Genomic DNA, 20,288 nt, shown 5'->3' with positions numbered 1-20,288 from the left:
CACCTTGGAGGGATCCTGTGAGGCTTACCAGAAAATGTCTAGCAGCTGACTAGAATACATGTTTAATAAGTGCTAGCTTCCTCTCTAGTCTGGTGCTTGTACACTATCCCGCAATAATGGGGGAGGGACTTGGGCTTCTCTCCTAGGAGAATGTACTTTTGACCTAAAGTTGCTGTTCTTTGCTTTTGAGTAGCTGACCCTAAATGGCAAAAGTACTGTCTAACATCACATAATCCTAGAGAGGGTAGTGGCTGAGCATAACTTTTTAATGGGAATGAGACGTGTGTTTGGTCAGTAAGGAAGTAGGTTATAGGGTGATCATAGAATATTATTTTCATCATTTTTATACATTCTGAATCTGTCTTTGCCGGCAGGAACTCTCAGGTGGCTTCTGGTCTGGGTTTGCTTTGGAATACAGCCAAACCTACCTGACTCAGCTTTTTGTAACTCTGCAAATAACAAGGTTAATACCTCTTAGCATTCTATGAGCTGCTTAGTAACAGAATGCAGGGGAAGCAGAGGGTTCCGTGTTGAAAGTCCTCCATTGCTCACAGGTGGATGTGACTGTGGCCGTAGTCCTGAACTTCAGTTAAGTCACGTCCCTGCTCTGCAGTGACCTCAGGGGTCTGAGGAAGTCCACAGTCTATCCCCCTCTTTAGAATTTGACAGCTACTGCCATCATTGTTATATCCTGTATGGGACGTTCTTTGGAACAGCACGGTCAGAAGGAGTAAGACCAGAAAGAGTCTGAAGCTTGTTCTGGCACGATTTCACCACGATATGGAATACAATTACTACGAAAAAGAACTCTGTTATCTCCCAGCTCGTTTTGGTTCCTGAGCAGAAGATAGTCTCAGCCCTGCTGTCTCTCTCTTTCTAAAATTTTCCATATGAGCCAATTAAATATATGATTCTTCTGGGTGCTAAGGAAATAATATAATGGATAATGATAAAATGAGTAGTTTTATCTGCAAGGAGTTTATAAGCTAGTAGACAGCTGTATACAGTCAGGTGCTGCATAATGACATTTTTTTTTTTTTTTTTTTTTTTTGAGACGGAGTCTCGCTCTGTCGCCCAGGCTGGAGTGCAGTGGCCGGATCTCAGCTCACTGCAAGCTCCGCCTCCCGGGTTCATGCCATTCTCCTGCCTCAGCCTCCCGAGTAGCTGGGACAACAGGCGCCCGCCACCGCGCCCGTCTAGTTTTTTGTATTTTTTAGTAGAGACGGGGTTTCACCGTGTTCGCCAGGATGGTCTCGATCTCCTGACCTCGTGATCCGCCCGTCTCGGCCTCCCAAAGTGCTGGAATTACAGGCTTCAGCCACCGCGCCCGGCCGCATAATGACATTTTGGTCAATGACAGATAGCATGTATGATGGTGGCCCCATAAGATTATAATACCTTTTTTTTTTTTTTTTTTGAGACAAGGTCTCACTCTGTAGCCCAGGTTGGGGTGCAGTGTCACGATCTCAACTCACTGCAGCCTCCGCCCCAGGGTTCAAGTGATCCTCCTACCTCAGCTTCCTGAATAGCTGGGAGCAGCACCACCACGCTCAGCTAATTATTTTTATTTTATTTTATTTTTGAGGTGGAGTTTCGCTCTTGTTGCCCAGGCTAGAGTGCAATGGCACGATCTTGGCTCATGGCAACCTCCGCCTCCTGGGTTCAAGCTATTCTCCTGTCTCAGCCTCCCGAGTAGCTGGGATTACAGGCTTGCACCATCACGCCTGGCTAACTTTGTATTTTTAGTAGAGGCGGGATTTCTCCATGTTGGTCAGGATGGTCTCGAACTTCCCAACCTCAGGTGATCTGCCTGCCTCCACCTCCCAAACTGCTGGGATTACAGGTGTGAGCCACTGAGCCTGGCCATAATACCGTATTTTGAATGCATGTTTTCCATGTTTAGATACACACATACTTACCACTGTGCTGTAACTGCCTACAGTGTGTGGTACAGTAACGTGCTGTACAGGTTTGAAGTCAATTCTTGGAAAAAGTGCTCACGCCTACAGGCTCCCTTCAGCATCTGCTAACAGGGCGTATGCTCAGTACTGACATTATACACCGCATAGCCTAGATGTGTAGTAGGCTGTGCCATCTGGGTTTGTGTAAGTACACTCTAGGATGTCCGCACAACAAAATCGCCTAACGACACATTTCTCAGAACATGTCCCTGTCGTTAAGAGCTACATGACAATACTTGTGAAAGACTAATTGTCCTGGGACGTACTGGTAGCAGTCCTAGCATATAGCACACAAAGTGGGTAACTCTCACCTGAGAAACCGGGCGGGCCTCACAGAGGAGGTGACATTTGATCTGGGCCTTTCTTCAAACTGTCATGAAAATTAGGCAGTTTTGCTGGATCCTGAATTCGAGATTGAAAAACAAATTGGACTAAATTCTATTTTCTCACTATCTAACAAGAACACTGGCCACTGAGTCAGAATACCTGGGTCCTAGCCTGAATGCTGCTAGGAATTCACTCTGTGACCTTGAACGAGAGACACAAAGCCTCTGAGGGTCCTAATTTCTTTATTTGTTAAATAGGGAGTTTGGAAGAGGGACTCTCCATGGCTCTTCGGAATTCTGAAATCCCTTCACGTCTTTGCTCCTTATTATTATATCACAAAAACGAAATGTAGAAGTTGGAGCAAGTTTTAGTCATGGAGAAGAGAGGATGAAACTAAGGCTATGGATATTACCTACAAAGAAGCAGTTACCAGTTGTCACCTCAGCATACATTAGAGTGAAAGGACATCTCTGGACTTCAAAGGTGGGCTTAGTTTTGAAACAACCAAAAAAACAAAACAAAAAAACCCCTTACATATATTTCAGTAATTAACACTATTCTTAACTCAGCCATGTGAAAGAATACATTTAGCTCATAATTTTCTTTCTGGGTGCTAAAGGAAAATAATGATGGAAAGATCTCTCCAAAGTCATGGAGTCACATTTCCGAGATGCCAGGCCACTAAGGAACATTTCTTCAAGGCTTGAGCTCTCCGCCTTCTCCACCTCTTAGAAAAAGTGCTCAAGTTTACAGTCTCCTTTCTTCCTTCCCTCAGCGTCCACTGCTAGTGAGCTGCTTCAGCACTGACATTAGTGAATAGGCAGAGGCTGGGATCTTCCACTTTACTCAACAGTCCTCCTTGCATAAGCCCTTACTTCCATTTCCTCTTCCCCTTGCAAGAACTCTCACACACACCCATGGATTAATCACCACTTACACACTGGTGACTCCCACAACTTCATCTCCAGCTCTGACCTTGTCTCTAAGTCTCACACTCCCAGATCCAACAACCTGCTGAATAGACAGACATGCACATAAACATATAGATGTTTCTTAGACACCTCAAATCAGTATGTCCAACACTGAATTCACCATCTTCTTTCCCCACCGAATCGGCTTCTCTTCTCATATCCCAAACTTGGGCAATGGCTTAAGGTCCAGTCACCCAGAAAGCCAGAATCCTGGCAGTCATTCCGGACTCTCTTCTCCCCTCACCGTTGCCACCAAAATTCTGCTAAATTCACTTCCCCAAGTATCTTGGTATTTTCTCTTTCCCTTCTGTGCCTACAGCAACGATCTCATTTGGGCTCTCATTGTCTTTTTCCTAAATGACTGCGAGGCCTCTAGTCCTGCTGTCCATGAATCCTTCCACTCCGCAGCCAGTCATCCACCTTCCGTGTACATGTGACTACACTACTAGAGAATGGATAATGTTCCATTGGCTAACCAGCAGCCTGTGGAGGGGTCTACGTCCCCTTGCATTAGGTATACCTGGATGTGGCTCCTCTCCAGCATCACCTTCCAATTCTCCCTGCCGTGAACCTGACAGTGTCCCCTTTGCTCAAGTTGTCTCTCTACATTGCACATCCTTTTCATTCCTCTTACTTGGTTTCTGTATTTAGGCCTTACCTCCTCCAGGAAGCCTCTGTGAATCTCCAGGCTGGGCTAAGTGCCCCACCTCTGTGTTTTCAAAGGACCTTATACATACCATGATTTTTATCACTTATCATGTTATATTAAAATTATATAGTGACATATGTTTTGCCCATTAGTCTACAGAATCTTCAAGAGCAGAGACCTTATTATCTCCATCATAAACTAGCACAAGCTTGATATTATATAATAATAGTTCTTGAACTGAACTGAACTGAACTGATGCAGCTTAGCCTTAATGTTGAATCAAGAGAACACTGTCTCCTAAATCTAGCCATTGGTAAAGTTGTTGGTACCATCACTATTTTCATACAATTCTTAGCGCTAGGTAAGTCCTTTGGTTTCTACTGCTGTGTCTCACAGACTGGCATATATGTGAATCCTCTCCCCCCAGATGATATCTGAAATCACAAGATGAACATAATACTTGAGTATCAATTTCATCTAAAGATTCTGGAAAAATGATTTTCATTTTCAAACAGATACAGACATATTTTGGGGTAGCATACATTTTTTAGTATTAAGAGAGACTGCACTTATGCCAGGCTGTTCTCAACCAAGTCTCCAGGTCCTTGGGAGTTTAGATTCTATTGTTAGTGCTGATGATTGAGAAACACTAATCTACAGACCACTGTTTTGCACTGTAGTTTAGTTACTGTTCTAGAACCTCCCATAGAGAAATAAACAGCCCCAGTGAGACCAAAGCAGGAGCTATCTCAGTAATGGCCAGAAGAGAGAGACTTTCATCGTGGGTCTGAGTTAGGTTTGAAAGATGTCTGTCTGATTGACAGGTAGGTATTCTGAAACCGGTGCAAAAATGTGCTTTGTATAATGTATAAAATATGCCAGATGGTAGATCGATGTAGGGGAGGAGGCAGAAAAATGACCATTAGAACAGATCAAAGAGAAGCTCTGGATCAAAGTGGAGGCCGATCAAAGACACTGGAAGGAAGGGAAGGGCACTACAGTCAAGGGATGGAACATGAGGAAAAAATAATCCAAACTGAACTGTGGCTCAGGAGGGACTCAATGCAGGGTGGTTGGTGATAACCTGAGAAATAATTAGATATTTAATAAGGTGATATGGGGAGTTTTCAATCCTGGAAATTCTGCTTAGAGTCCTAGTAATTAGAGATCTTCTAAGTTTGTTTTCTTATAGCTATTCCATACCATCAGATTTGAGAATGAGGTAGCATCATCCAAGAGGTGGTGACATAAAAAGATGTAAGAGAAACAGAGGAAGTAGCAAGGGGACAGGTAGGAAGGGCTAGTTTAAAACAGATAATAGGGTCAATTTAAGTCAACTAACATTTATCAAGTGCCTGTTACGCATAAGGCACTGTTCTGGGCGATGGAGTTGCAGAGGTGACCAGCCTGGGCCCCTGCTGTCAGGAAGTTTGCAGTCTTTTTTGAAGGCCTCTAAGAAGGAAAAGCTAACAGCAAAAACTCCAGGGTCTAATGGGCAGGCTTTCCAAGAGAGAAGCCTTAGGAAGCTAAAGCAGGAACTATTCCTATCATACATCGTATCTGTTCCCTTCACCTGATCTAAACCTTTCCCAGAAAAAAAAATAAATAAATAAAGATGAATCTGCTCCAAGTTTTGATGATCACTGTTGGGCTGCACAAGGGGAAAACTGCATGGATTTGGAGGGTCATCTTCAAGGGCAGAAATTCTGTCCCAAATTCTAGAGGTATTAGAAAAGTGTTTTCCCAATGTAATCCATCAAAGAAAAACACTGTGCCAATTATACTTTTCCATCTTAGCTAAGCCCTCCACCTACACAACTTGTAAAGAAAAACACTGGCAAGACAGGGAGCATCTCCAGAGGCCCTAATTTATACTGGATTAGTGACTGTTTCCTTGTAGGTGGGTAATGAATATTTTGCAAATAGTTATCAAAAAGTAATTAGTTGTACATGTATTCAAAGAGTTTTCATTCCCTAATATCTCGGAGTTTTTTATTTTTATGTTTCAATAGAAAAGAAAACGTGGAGAACATCAGGAACTTCAAAGTGGAGGCAGAGTCAAGGACACATTTCCCATTTTGAATCCTAGACTTCCACGCATCCACCTCACAACAAGAACCTCTGCTATTAAGCAGATGACATAATAAATACATCTAAGTTTTTATTTGACTTTTCTCAAACAGGAATAAATGCCTAGAAATCAGATCTTTCTACAGAGAAACCCATTATATGTACTAGAAAGCACTAGAGACAGACAATGATAAGCCATCAAAAAGGCCTTCTCTGTCTAACCACCCTACAATGAAGCCCGCCAAACTACAAGCCACGCTCACAGACGCCGCACACCATCCCTAAACACGTACACGCGAATAAAGCTTCCAATGTGAGAGGCAGGCCAAAAGCTACATTAAAAGTCACTTTGAAAATAGACACAGACATTGTAGGTAGCTGAAGAAAACTTTTAAAATGTAGAAAAAGTACTGAATGAATATTCTCAGAGAAATAATAGAAGATACTGCATTCATGAAATGAGAACAGGATACTGTAAAAACCATTTAGAAGACCACACCACTTGCCAATAAAAGCTTCTGAGAATTAAAAATACAATGGTAGAATGTAAACATTTAATAGCAGCAGTGTTGGAAGATTTATTAGAACTAAAAAACATGGGATTTTTTTTTTAAATAAAAAAGGTGAAATTACGGGACAGATCCAAGAGATCCCATTTTCAGATTCAGTCTAAGTAATTTAAGCTTCAGAAAGAAAGAACGAGAAAATTATATAACAGAAGAATACTACTCAGAACTGAAGAATGTAATTTTTGGATTGAAAAGGCCTATAAAATACCTAAGACAGTGACCAATACCTCCCTGTTTCCCCTCCGCCAAAAACCCCACCCCAACATTAAAGAACAACATCATGAAATATCAGAATATAAGCAATAAAGAAAACCCTACAAATGCCCAGATATTAAAACGAAATACAAGGGATCAGGAATTAGAATGGCATCAGCTTCTCAACAGCACCATAAGAAAGTAGAGTGATGTTTTCAAAATTGGGACAGGAGATGATTTCTAATTAATGTCCCATACGCAGCCAAACCAGCAATCAAGTGTGAAGGAAGAAAAGTGACCTCTTAAATGGGCACAAGCTCAAAAAGCAACTGCATCTTATGGGGCCTGAATCTTAGACACTTTTGGGAGCCTTCTTCAAGAAAAAGGCGTAAAATTACAAAAACTGTACATAATTGGGTATGAAAGTACATATGTATTCCACAAGAGATGGCCTAGATAGAAAAAAAAAAGTGCATATGTATTTAGAATGAGAAAATAAATCACGACAGACAGGGACTGTGGAGGTTCTAGACTCTTGCTTTTCAGATGTGCTTAAAAAATTTACCCCAAATGCTTCTTGATGGCGGCCTGCTTTTTCTTCCCCACTCAACAGCTCCATGCAATTAGCAGCACTCAGAGGGCCCCCATGAGTTTCCTTGGCTCCAGAAAATGTCTCCTTGGTGATGACTTCTCAAACAACTAAACAACTAAAGAAAACGTAGCAATTCCTACACCCCGTTCCAGGGGGAGGGGGAAAAGACTGGTCAAGAAGGGAAATGTAAAGATCATGGTGTATCACATGCCTTAGTTGGGAATAATATATACATGGTCATGATAATATAAACGCCAAACATTGACATATCAGAAATTTAGGATATAACCATATTGGGAACTTAAAAGAAAGGGATGTCAAGGTGAGAGGGAGGGTGGGGGTGTAAAGGAGCTAAACCCTCATCCTTCCAGGCAGGATGTCAATCGATGTCATCCAGAACTGGAAAAGAGAAGAAGAAATGGCCAGTATTTGCATACTATTTAGGATATGTTAATATCAGAAAAACACAACCCAAAGCATTGAAGTAATTGCCGCTAGGGTTATGTATTCAGTATAAACTCAGTAAAAACCTTCTACAACGAATGACTTCTAAGATTCTACATTGATTTATGTTGACCAAAGTAGAAAATTAAAAAATAAAGTAATACTCCTCAAGAGGAGTGAGGCAAAAAGCTAACAGAAATAAAATGAAGGCGCTTCTGCTAAACTACCCGACATTCGGTGTTTCTCAAAATGTATTCCCGCAACCACCTGCCCTCAGATGACCTGACGTGCCAGTCTGTAATGGAGATGTATAGACCCAGCCCAGACCTACATAATTAGCAGTTCTCAGAGTGGTCCTTGCACTCTACCATTTAAAAAAGTTCCCCTAGACCCACTGCAAAACAAACTGTAGTAAAACAAACAAACAACCAAAACAAATAGTCTATTTAGAGACGGGATCTATGACTCATCAAACACACTATGGCAGACACTGCTGGCTGCCTACCCAATGTTCATTCTCTCCCCTGCCTTATTAACAAAATTCCTATTTTGTTATTATTATTATTTTTTGAGACGGAGTTTTGCTCTTGTTGCCCAGGCTGGAGTGCAAGTGGCATGATCTCGGCTTACTGCAACCTCTGCCTCCTGGGTTCAAGTGATTCTCCTGCCTCAGCCTCCTGAGTAGCTGGGACTATAGGCGCCTGCCAGCACGCCCGGCTGATTTTTTGTATTTTTAGTAGAGATGGGGTTTCACCAGGTTGGCCAGGCTGGTCTTGAACTCCTGACCTCGGGTGATCTACCTGCCTTGACCTCCCAAAGTGCTGGATTTACAGGTGTGAGCCACTGTGCCCGGCCCAAAATTCTTATTTTGATGTATTGGCAACGTGTCCATCTAAAACACTAGATTCTCTCAATTTCCCTTACCGTTAACAGTGTGTATGTGACATGGTTCTAACCAATGACATGTAAGAAGTCTTTTGGGGTGGGCTACCAGAAAAGCTGTTATTATTATTATTTATTATAAAGAAGGACAGGCCAGGCGCGGTGGCTCACACCTGTAATCCCAGCACTTTGGCAGGCTGAGGGGGCAGATCACGAGGTCAAGAGTTCAAGACCAGCCTGATCAACATGGTGAAACCCCATCTCTACTAAAAATACAAAACTTAGCGGGGCATGGTGGCACACGTCTGTAATCCCAGCTACTCGGAGGTTGAGGCAGAAGAATCACTTGAACCTGGGAAGCGGAGGTTTTAGTGAGCCGAGATCGTGCCATTGAGTGAGACTCCGTCTTGAAAGAAAGAAAGAGACAGAGACAGAGAGAGAGAGAGAGAGAGAGAGAGAAAGAAAAGAAAAGAAAACAGAAAAGACAAGACAAGACAAGACCCTACTGGCACATGCCTCTGCCCGTCTTTGTGCTGCAACTTGGGGAAGTGGGGATGAAAGCACCATGCTAAGGAGGGTGGTGCGGGAAGACAGAAGGAACCTGTCTCAGATGACGTTCACATCGGAACCCCTTTCCCAGCCCCAGCCTTCTCACCTCCAGACTTCTCGTTTTCTGAGAAAAACAAACTCCTTACTTGTTTAAGCTGCTGTAGCAGGGTTTTCTGTTCTTGTAGCTGAATGAACTTCTAATGACATCTCACACTTTTTCAGATGTTTATCTGACATATTTATCTGACCACGTTTTATGTATGCCTGCTAAGGGCACTGTGCTAGGAATAAGACAAGTAAAGCTCTGTGTCTTTAGCCACTATAATAACGGCTACAGTTAGAAGGTCCATAGGCATTTGAGGGAGGTTATGTTTGCTGTCACAGACCTCAAACCAAAAAAGTACATCGAAGTCAGTCACTGGATTTATACATTTGGCAAATTCTCAAGGGACCACATGACAGAAGGAGCAATAATCTGAACATTGTTTGTAGCTCCAATTCTTCAATGAAGTAGATTTGGGGAAGCAACATGAGGTACTTGCTTTATTTTTCTTAAATCCAATTTTCTTCTTGAAAAACCACAAGATTGGACTTGACAATCTTTAAGATTATACTCAGCTCTAAGATATTTTTGTAATTATATGGAACAAAGCTGGGCATGAGATATACCAAACAAGAGAGTTTCTAAGTTTAGATTCTAACAATTCAAGTCAGAAAACATATTAAGTGTTCAAGAAAAACAAATCACAATCTTCCATCACAAAATTCAACAAGAACAACGAAAACCACTCCAGAGGCAGCTGTGGCATTCTGGAAGGAATGCTGGTTTAAGTTCTGGCTCTGCCATTGAATTACTGACGAACCCTGGACCACATACACAATATCTCTGTTTCCATCTCCTTGTTTTTGAAATGCGGATTCTTATCTTCCCTGAACAGTGCTGTTTACAAACATCACCTTGTGCTCTGTAAAGCCTCATTATGATTTCAACAACCAGCAAGATAATGGCTTAGGATATCTAAGTCCTGGCAAGGAGAACGCGGGTGTGTACCTTGCTATATTCAGTTGAACTCTGCATCACATACAGGAGGCTGATACCCCTTTTGACTTTCCTTTTCCTCCAGTGGTGTAGCTTGTGGCCATTTAATTTTTACACAAGAGAACAGAAAAGAGAGACAAAATTCGCTAAAATTCGAATAGTCTCTTTGTGTTTGTTTCTAGCCTCAGTGAAGGTTTCGAGGAGAGGGCTGGCTGGTTAAAAGGGTAGAAGCTTAAGAGTTCAAAGAAAGTGTGAGGAGGACAGCACTCACCTGTGGCCTCTAATTGTTCATATTCAGTGTGGTCTCATACTGGGAATAATCTAGTGTTTGTCTTATGACCTGTCTATAGAAACAAATATGGAATGTGTCTATAATATATAATAGCCATTAGTTGATGACACACTAGTGACTTCAATTCTATTACAATAAAAAGTTTTGTAATAGCAAGGACTTTGACTAGGGGAGTGACTCTATGTGTGGTGAAACTGTCCTCACCCATTTTACATTTGAGGAAAAGAGATAATCTTTTGATTACACCCAACACAGGTAACATCTGTACTTTGAACAGTTAAGTATGGCAGCTGATGTTTAACTGAAGGTACGGGGGAGATGAGAAACAGGAATAACTGGTGCCAAATGTGAGATTCAATAGCTTTGCCTCGGCCATCACAACCAACACCGACCAGAAGGGTGTGGGAGGAACTCATGGAATAAATGGGAACAGGTGTGGCCTGAGGATAAGTAAGTTGGGACACTGTTTCCATCTTCATGAAGATGTGAGAGGAAATCAAAGCTCTCTAAAAAGAAGGAAATGGAATGCTTGGCTCCTGTAATATCATAACAAATAATGCACAGCCAGAGGTCATGCCTCACCTTCTGCTTATCTCAGGCACCTCCGCTTGTAAAATCAGTGGGCCATATGCAATAAAACCTTCGTATCAGTTCCATATCTTTTCCCAGAAACCCCAGGAACAGAGGGAGCCAATATCCTTATTAAATCAAGAAGCTCACAGTCACGAAGAGCTAAGTGTGACGCTACTGGGCCCCTACCTAACCATGTGTCCCGATTCTTTCCATAATTTCCCACTGCACAACATCCAGGTTACACTGAAGATATTACACATCCGGTTAAAAACAGTACACGTTTCTCCTGAAAAATAAGCCATCCATCCTATTACAATGAGTGTAAAATTGCAGGTAAAATGCTGTAGGCAGGTCTGTTCGGAAGGCTATGCGACCCTAGGAGACAAAAAGGCGCGGGAGGAGAAAGCGGCAGAGAACGTGAAAGAAGTGGCCATTTCTGCAACTTTTAGGAGAGCTACCTGCCCTCAAATTTTGAAAGGGTTTCTATTTCTTAAAGTGCTAGGTTTCCCTGGCTGAAACTCACATCTTTCTTCCCTCTAGGACTGGATCAAAGTTTCAGAGGTTGTTTCTCTGGCCCTAGACAGAGCCACCCCCGCAAATTTCTCCCCCACTGCACCTGACATCCGCTTCTATCCATGGTTCCATTAGCGGAAGCTAAGCGCTGGCTCGAGGGACTTTATCCACCGCCGCGTTATTAGATTCCAGGCTTCCTGGCCTCAGGAAAGGATCTGGCTCGTGTATTTGTGTATCGCAGCTAACAAGGAAAGGCAGTTGGGGTACCAGTGCCCAGAGCTATGTGAGCTGTGACTGGACACAGCCCAGGGGCCAGATGGCATCCCCAGGGGCGCGCGTCCCCGGACTCACGGGGCAGACGGAGGTCGGGGGCTTCACACCTTCCCCTCACCCGGCAACGCGGCAGACCTGACTCGCGGGGGACCGAGGAATATTCATTCCAGGGCCGCGGCCAGCCGGACAGAGGCACTTGGGGGCGGTGGGAGTAGTGTGCGCACCAGTTCTGAAGCCCGGAGGGGGCCCCAGGTGGGCTTCCGCGACACCAGGGCCCTCCATCCCCTCCCGTCCTCCCCTAGCGGAGCCTCCAACCCTGTCCCAGAACCCCTCCCAGTCCGTAGCCCCTCCCTGTCCGCGTCCCCTTCCCCGCAGGTCCCCTGCGAGTCGGAACCCCCTCTCCATCACAGCCCCGCTCCTTGGCGGGGCCCTCTCTCCCTTCGAGCCCTCCTCCAGGTTCCAGCCCCCTGCGGGTACGGACGTCTGACCTGTGCCCAGCGCCTCGCAGCCGTCTGCAGCCCGCGCCGCACGCCAAGTGCGTCCGCCCAGAAGCAGGTGCAGCTCCAGGCCCGCCCCGCCCCGCTGCGCCCCGCCCCGCTCCACTCCTCCAGGCCTGGCAGCAGCCTGCCGCTTTCCACCCTTGACCGCCCTTCCCGGTCCCGGCCAGCGTGCGGGGCCTCTGTCGTCAGGTCCGCACTTCCTCCAGGCCCTTGACTTTCCCCTGGAGATGTCTCTGGCCCAGGAACTCCCTAAGCTGTGTGCTTCAGGAGGGGCTGGTTCCTGAGTCACCCAGGAGGACTGCAACCAACCGTGACCTCCTGGGATGCAAAGAGATCGCAGGGCCTGGGAGGCAGCGAGGATCCCGAGCAGAGGCTGTGGCTCTGAAGAGTGTTTGTTACCAAGCCAGGCAACTACTACGAACACACCCAGAGAAACAGCCACAGATCACCGTCCAGCAAAGGAAGAAGGCGCCAACCGTCCATCAGGGTCCACAACCCAGTTTTCCTAGTTTAAGTTTGGTGGCTAACTTTGAGTGTCACTTCATTCATTCATTCATTCATTCTTTCATTCGTTCAGCAAATCTGCCATGTTCCCATCTGATAGCAGATCTGACAGGTGGGCACAGTTCTAGGTGCCGATTAAGAAGGAGACAAAGTTCCTGTCCTGGAGAACGGGGCTTCCTGCTGAGGAGGCATGACTTTCTTTGTGGTATTGTGCTGTCGCAGCAGCATCCTCTTGTATAAGCTACTGAGAGGTGAAGCTGGCTGGGCTTCTGGGTAGGATGGGGACTTGGAGAACTTTTCTGTTTAGCTAAAGGATTGTAAACACACCAATCAGCACTCTGTGTCTAGCTAAAGGTTTGTAAACACACCAGTCAGCACTCTGTAAAAATGCACTAATCAGTGCTCTGTGTCTAGCTAATCCAGTGGGGACCTGGAGAACTTTTCTGTCTAGCTAAAGGATTGTAAATGCACCAATGAGCGCTCTGTGTCTAGCTAGAGGTTTGTAAACACACCAATCAACACTCTGTAAAAATGGACCAATCAGCACTCTGTAAAATGGACCAACCAGCACTCTGTAAAATAGACCAATCAGCGCTCTGTAAAATAGACCACCAGGATGTGGGCGGGGCCAAATAAGGGAATAAAAGCTGGCCGCGTGCGCCAACAGTGGCAAGCTGGTGGGTCTTGTTACATGTTTTGGAGGCTTTGTTCCTTGCTCTTCGCAATAAATCTTACTGCTGCTAACTTTTGGGTTTGCGTTACGTTTATAAGCTGTAAAACTCACCGGGAAGATCTGCAGCTTCACTCTTGAAGCCAGCGCCAGCGAAACCACGAACCCGCAGGCAAGAACAAATCTGGAAGCGCCACCTTTAAGAGCCCTAACACTCACTGCGAAGGTCTGCGGCTTCACTCCTGAAGTCAGCGAAACCATGAACCCCCGGGGAGGAGCAAACAACTTCGGACACACCATCTTTAAGAGCTCTAAGACTCACTGCAAAAGTCTGTGACTTCAGCCCTGCAGTCGGCAAGGCCGTGAACCCACTGGGAGGAACGAACAACTCCGGATGCCACGTTTAAGAGCTGTAACACTGGCTGCGAAGGTTTGCGGCTTCACTCCTGAAGTCATGCAAGACCATGAACCCACCAGAAGGAAGAAACTCCGGACACATCTGAACATCTGAACGAACAAACTCCGGACACACCATTGTTAAGAACTGTAACACTCATCGCGAGGGTCCGCAGCGTCGTTCTTGAAAGCCAGACCAAGAACTCCCCGGAAGGAACCAATTCTGGACACACTAGGAGGTTGGTCTCGTGGAATGGTTCTGCACCCTGTGTGTGTGTTGCCCATCAACCCTGTGCACAATATTAAAAGAACGCAAGCGGTAAGTCCCCCTCTCAGACCTACTGTTAAGAATCCAGGGCTGATGCACCTATTAAAAACTGCTCAGGAGGCCTGGGGAAGTCGGGATTGAGAACCACGGGTCTAGATCTCTAAGATGCCTGACAGCTTATTCCACTGTTGAGGGCACTGGCAATCAGGAACGGCTTCGTGGCAGAGGTGTTTGTATTTGGGTTTTAAAGCAGGGCCACAGATACACATTAGCAGTGCAGAAGGACACAGGATCCAACGGGCAAGCCTCTTGACCAAATGGCTCTCCCTTCCTGTAAAGTCAAAGAAAATCACTGTGAAGGATAAGGCATTAACTGGAGCAGGTCTTTCCCTGGTAAAAAGTGAATGGGATCTCTTGGGAGGTGGTAATGGCCAAGAGGTAGTGCCATCAGTTAAAAGGATAATGGAGTCATGCACCTTGGAGGATGTGCGGCACGCAGGCAGGAGCTGGGAGGGCATCTTTTAAATTTGCCATCAGCTCAGGAAGTTAATCACACGTATCCTAGCACTTGTTCACACCCATTGTTTTAGAAATCGTTGATAGAGTGGAGTCCTGGATGCCTGTTACCCTGGGAGAGGCTGTCCTCTGTCACCAGGTCCCTTTTATGGACAGGTATATTCTTTAGTAATATTTACCTTGCTTATGATGATGAAACAAAGGTGTGACCTCTTAATTGTATAGTTACTGGTGGGTAGAGATGCTTTTTTCTTTCCTTTTCTTTTTCTTTTTTTTTTTTGAGACGGAGTTTTGCCTTTGTTGCCCAGGCTGGAGTGCAATGGTGCAATCTCGGCTCACCACAACCTCGGCCTCCTGGGTTCAAGCAATTCTTCTGCCTCAGCCTCCTGAGTAGCTGGCATGACAGGCATGCGCCACCACGCCCTGCTAATTTTGTATTTTTAGTAGACTCGGGGTTTCTCTGTTTGTCAGACTGGTCTTCAACTCCTGACCTCAGGTGATCTGCCCACCTCGGCCTCCTAAAGTGCTGGGTTTACAGGTGTGAGCCACCTCGCCCGGCTGAGATGCTGCTTAATATTAAAAAATCTAAACAAAGAAAATTATTTCTGCCTCAAATTATAATAACCAGGTGCCAGGACAAAACCAGTTTTTAATTTTGTGTGTGTGTGTGTGTGTGTGTGTGTGTGTGTGTGTGTGTGTTTGAGACAGGGTCTCACTTTGTTGCCCAGGATGAAGTTCAGTGGTGCAATCATAGGTCACTGCAGCCTTGACTTCCCAAGCTCAAGAGATACTCCTGCCACAGCTTCCTAAGTAGCTGGGACTATAGGTGTGCATCAACATGAGTGGCTAATGTTTACATTTTTAAAAATTTCAATAGTTTTTGGGGAACAGGTCATTTTTTGTTATATGGGTAAGTTTTTCAGTGGTGATTTCTGAGATTTTTGTGTACTCATCACCTGAGCAGTGTACACTGTACCCAATGTGTAGTTTTTTATCCCTCACTCTCCTCCCTCTTTCCCCTGAGTCCCCAAAGTCCATTTTATCTTTTTCTTTCTTTCTTTTTTTCTTTCTTTTTTTTTTTTTATTTGAGACAGAGTCTTGCTCTGTTGCCCTGGCTGGAGTTCAGTGGTGCAATCTCGGCTTACTGCAACTTCCGTCTCCCAGGTTCAAGCCATTCTCCTGCCTCAGGCTCCCGAGTAACTGGGACTACAGGCGCGTGCCACAACGGCTAATTTTTTGTATTTTTAGTAGAAATGGGGTTTCATTATGTTAACCAGGATGGTCTCAATCTTCTGACTTCGTGATCTGCCTGCCTCAGCCTCCCAAAGTGCTGGGATTACAGGTTGGGGCCACCATTCCTGGCCCATTATATCATTCTTATGCCTTTGCATCCTCATAGCTTAGCTCCCCCTATAAGTGAGAACATAGGATGTTTGGTTTTCCATTCCTGAGTTACTTCACTTGGAATAATGGTCTCCAATTCCATACAAATTGCTGCAAATGCCGTTACTTCATTCCTTTTTATGGCTGAGTAATATTCCATGGTGTAAATATATCACATTTTCTTTATCCACTTGTTGGTCAAGGGGCATTTAGGCTGGTTCCGTATTTTTGCAATTGTGAATTCTGCTCCTATAAACATGCAGATGCAAGTGGCTCATATAATGACTTCTTTTCCTCTGGGTAGATACTCAATAGTGGGACTACTGGATCAAATGGTAGTTTTACTTTTAGTTCTTTAAGGAGTTTCCATAAAGAACTAAACTCTTTTTTTTACTAAAGTCTTTTCCACAGTGGATGTAGTAGTTTATATTCCCACCATCAGTGTAAAAGTGCCCTTTTCATCACAATCTTGCAAACATCTACTATTTTTTGACTTTTTAAATTATGGCCAGTCTTGCAGAAGTAAGGTGGTATTTCATTGTGGTTTTAATTTGCATTTCCCTGATAATTAGTGATGTTGAGCATTTTTTTTTCCCACGTGTTTGTTAGTCATTTGTATATCTTCTTTTGAGAACTGTCTATTCATGTTCTTTGCCCACTTTTTGATGGGATTATTTCTTTTTTTCTTGCTGATTTGAGTTCCTTGTAGATTCTGGATATTAGTCCTTTGTAGGATGCATAGTTTGCGAATATTTTCTCCCATTCGGTGAGGTGTCTGTTTACACTGCTGAGTATTTCTTTTGCTGTGCCGAAGTGTTTAATTAGGTCATATCTATTTTTGCTTTTGTTAGTTTTGCTTTTGGGTTTTTGGTCTTGAAATCTTTGCCTAAGTCAATGTCTAGAAGAGTTTTTTCCAGTGTTATCTTGTAAAGTTTTTATGGTTTCAGGTCTTATGTGTAAGTCTTTGATCCATCTTGAGTTGATGTTTGTATGAGGTGAGAGATGAGGATCCAGTTTCATTCTTCTGTATGTGGCTTTCCAGTTATCCCACCACTATTTGTTGAATAGGGTGCCCCTTCCCCACTTTGTATTTTTGCTTTCTTTGTAGAAGATCAGTTGGTTGTAAGTATTTGGCTTTATTTCTGGGTTCTCTATTCTCTTCCATTGGTCTATGCGCATATTTTTATATTGGTAACATGCTGTTTTGGTACTGGTTTAAATCTTGCAGGATAGTTTGAAGTCAGTTAATGTGATGTCTCCAGATTTTTTTTTTTTTTTGTTTTGCTTAGTCTTGCTTTGGCTATGTGGGGTCCTTTTTGTTTCCATATGAATTTTAGAATTTTTTTTTCTAGTTCTGTGAAGAATGATGGTACTTTGATAGGAATTGCACTGAATATGTAGATTGCTTTTGACAGTATGGTCATTTTCACAATATTGATTCTACCCATCCATGAGCATGGGATGTGTTTCCATTTGTTTGTCATCAGTGATTTCTTTCAGCAGTGTTTCGTAGTTTTCCTTGTAGAGGTCTTTCACCTCCTTGGTTTTATATATATATATGTCTTAGATAGTTTTTATTACCTTGAGGTATGTCCCTTCCATGCCAATTTTTCTGAGGGTTTTAATCATAAAGCAATGCTTTATGATTTTATATATATATATATATATGCACACACACACAACAGTTTTCTCTATATATATTGCAGCTGTTGTAAAAGGGATTGCGTTCTTGATTTGTTTCTTAGCTTGGTCATTGTTGGTATTTAGTGGTGTTACTGACTTGTGAACATTTATTTTGTATTCTGAAACTTTACCGAATTCATCCAATCTAGAAGCCTTTTGGATGAGTCTTGAGAGTTTTCTAGGTATACAATCTTATCAGTGAACTGCAAGTTTGACTTCCTCTTTACTGATTTGGATGCCCTTTCTTTCTTTCTCTCTCATGTCTGCTTGCTTTGGCTAGGACTTCCAGTATTATGTTGAATGAAGTGGTGAAAGTGAGCATCCTTGGCTTGTTCCAGTTCTCAGGGGGAATGCTTTCAACTTTTCCCTGTTCAGTATAATGTTGGCTGTCGGTTTGTCATAGATAGCATTATCTTGAGGTATGTCCCTTCCATGTCAATTTTTCTGAGGGTTTTAATCATAAAGCGATGCTACATTTTGTCAAATGCTTTTTCAGCATTGATCGGGATAATAACGTGATTTTTGTTTTTAATTTTGTTTACTGGATATATTACTTTTATTGACTTATATATCCCTGCATCCCTGGTATGAAACCCACTTGGCTACTGCTGTATTATCTTTAAATTTTTTTTTTCTTAAGTTATTGGGGTACTGGTGGTATTTGGTTACATGAGTAAGTTGTTTAGTGGTGATTTGTGAGATTTTGGTGCAATCATCACCCGAGCAGTATACACTGCACCATATTTGTAATCTTTTATCCCTTGACCCCCTCCTACTTTTCTCCCCAAGACCCCACAGTCCATTGTGTATCATTCTTTGCCTTTACATCCTCATAGCTAACTTCCACATATCAGTGAGAACATAAGATGTTTGGTTTTCCATTCCTTAGTTACTTCACTTAGAATATTAATCTCCAGTTTCATCCAGGTCACTGCAAATGCTGTTAATTCATTCCTTTTCATGGCTGTGTAGTATTCCATACATATATATGTATCACAGTTTTTTTTAATCCACTCATTGATTGATCAGCATTTGGGTTGGTTCCACAATTTTGCAGTTGTAAATTGTGCTGCTGTAAACATGCATGTGCAAGTATATTTTTCAAATAATGACTTCTTTTCCTCTGGGTAGATACCTACTAGTGGGATTGCCAGATCAAATGATAATTCCCCTTTCAGTTCTTTAAGGAATCTCCACACTTGTTTCCATAATGGTTGTAGTAGTATACATTCCCACCAGCAGTGTGGAAGTGTTCCTGGTTCACTGCATCCACGCCAACGTCTACTGCTGTTTTTTTGATTATGGCCATTCTTGCAGGAGTGAGGTGGTATCTCATTGTGGTTTTGATTTGCATTTCCCTCACCATTAGTGGTGTTGAGCATTTTTTAATATGTTTGTTGGACATTTGTATATCTTCTTTTTTTTTTTTTTTTGAGGCGGAGTCTCGCTCTGTCGCCCAGGCTGGAGTGCAGTGGCGCGATCTCAGCTCACTGCAAGCTCCGCCTCCCGGGTTCCCGCCATTCTCCTGCCTCAGCCTCCCGAGTAGCTGGGACTACAGGCGCCGCCACCACGCCCGGCTAATTTTTTTTTTTTTTTCTTTTTTTTGTATTTTTTTTTAGTGGAGACGGGGTTTCATTGTGTTAGCCAGGATGGTCTCGATCTCCTGACCTCGTGATCCGCCCGTCTCGGCCTCCCAAAGTGCTGGGATTACAGGCTTGAGCCACCGCGCCCGGCCTGTATATCTTCTTTTGAGATTTGTCTATTCATGTCCTTAGCCCACTTTTTGATGGGATTGTTTGTTTGTTTGTTTTTTGAGACAGAGTCTTGTTCTTGCTGCCCAGGCTGGAGTGCAATGGTGAGATCTTGGCTTACTGCAACCTCCGCCTCCCAGGTTTAAGTGATTCTCCTGCCTCAGCCTCCCAAGTAGCTGGGATTACAGGCACCTGCCACCACGCCTGGCTCATTTTGTATTTTTTTTTTTTGAGATGGAGCCTCGCTCTGTCACCCAGGCTGGAGTGCAGCGGCTCACTGCAAGCTCTGCCTGCCGGGCTCACGCCATTCTCCTGCATCAGTTTCTCGAGTAGCTGGGACTACAGGTGCCCGCCACCACGCCCAGCTAATTAAAAAAAAATATATTTTTAGTAGATACGGGGTTTCACCATGTTAGCCAGGATGATCTCGATCTCCTGACCTCGTGATCCACCTGACTCGGCCTCTCAAAGTGCTGGGATTACAGGTGTGAGCCACTGTGCGTGGCTGTTTTTTTCTTACTGATTTGTTTGCGTTTGTTGTAGATTCTGGATATTAGCCCTTTGTCAGATGTGTAGATTGTGAAGGTTTTCTAGCACTCTGTAGGTTGTTTGTTTACTCTGCTGACTCTTCCTTTTGTGGTGCAAAAGCTCTTTAGTTAATTAGGTCCCAGCTATTTATCTTTGTTTTTACTGCATTTGCTTTTGGGTTCTTGGTCAT

At 43.7% G+C, this 20,288-nt stretch overlaps 1 protein-coding gene across 1 annotated transcript in view; it reads right to left on the bottom strand.

Annotated features, from left to right (window-relative positions):
- The window catches only part of TMEM45B (transmembrane protein 45B), a 42,549-nt gene extending 30,111 nt beyond the window's left edge, over positions 1 to 12,438 (bottom strand). Inside the window, exon 1 of the mRNA XM_005580164.4 lies at positions 12,388 to 12,438. The gene's annotated coding sequence lies outside the window, so the exon portion shown is untranslated. The remainder of the gene's footprint in view (positions 1 to 12,387) is intronic.
- Between the last annotated feature and the right edge of the window lie 7,850 nt (positions 12,439 to 20,288).

This window comes from Macaca fascicularis, chromosome 14, assembly GCF_037993035.2.
Source record: "Macaca fascicularis isolate 582-1 chromosome 14, T2T-MFA8v1.1".
In the NCBI taxonomy this organism is placed as follows: Eukaryota; Metazoa; Chordata; class Mammalia; order Primates; family Cercopithecidae; genus Macaca; species Macaca fascicularis.
This window is presented reverse-complemented; position numbering and strand designations above follow the sequence as displayed.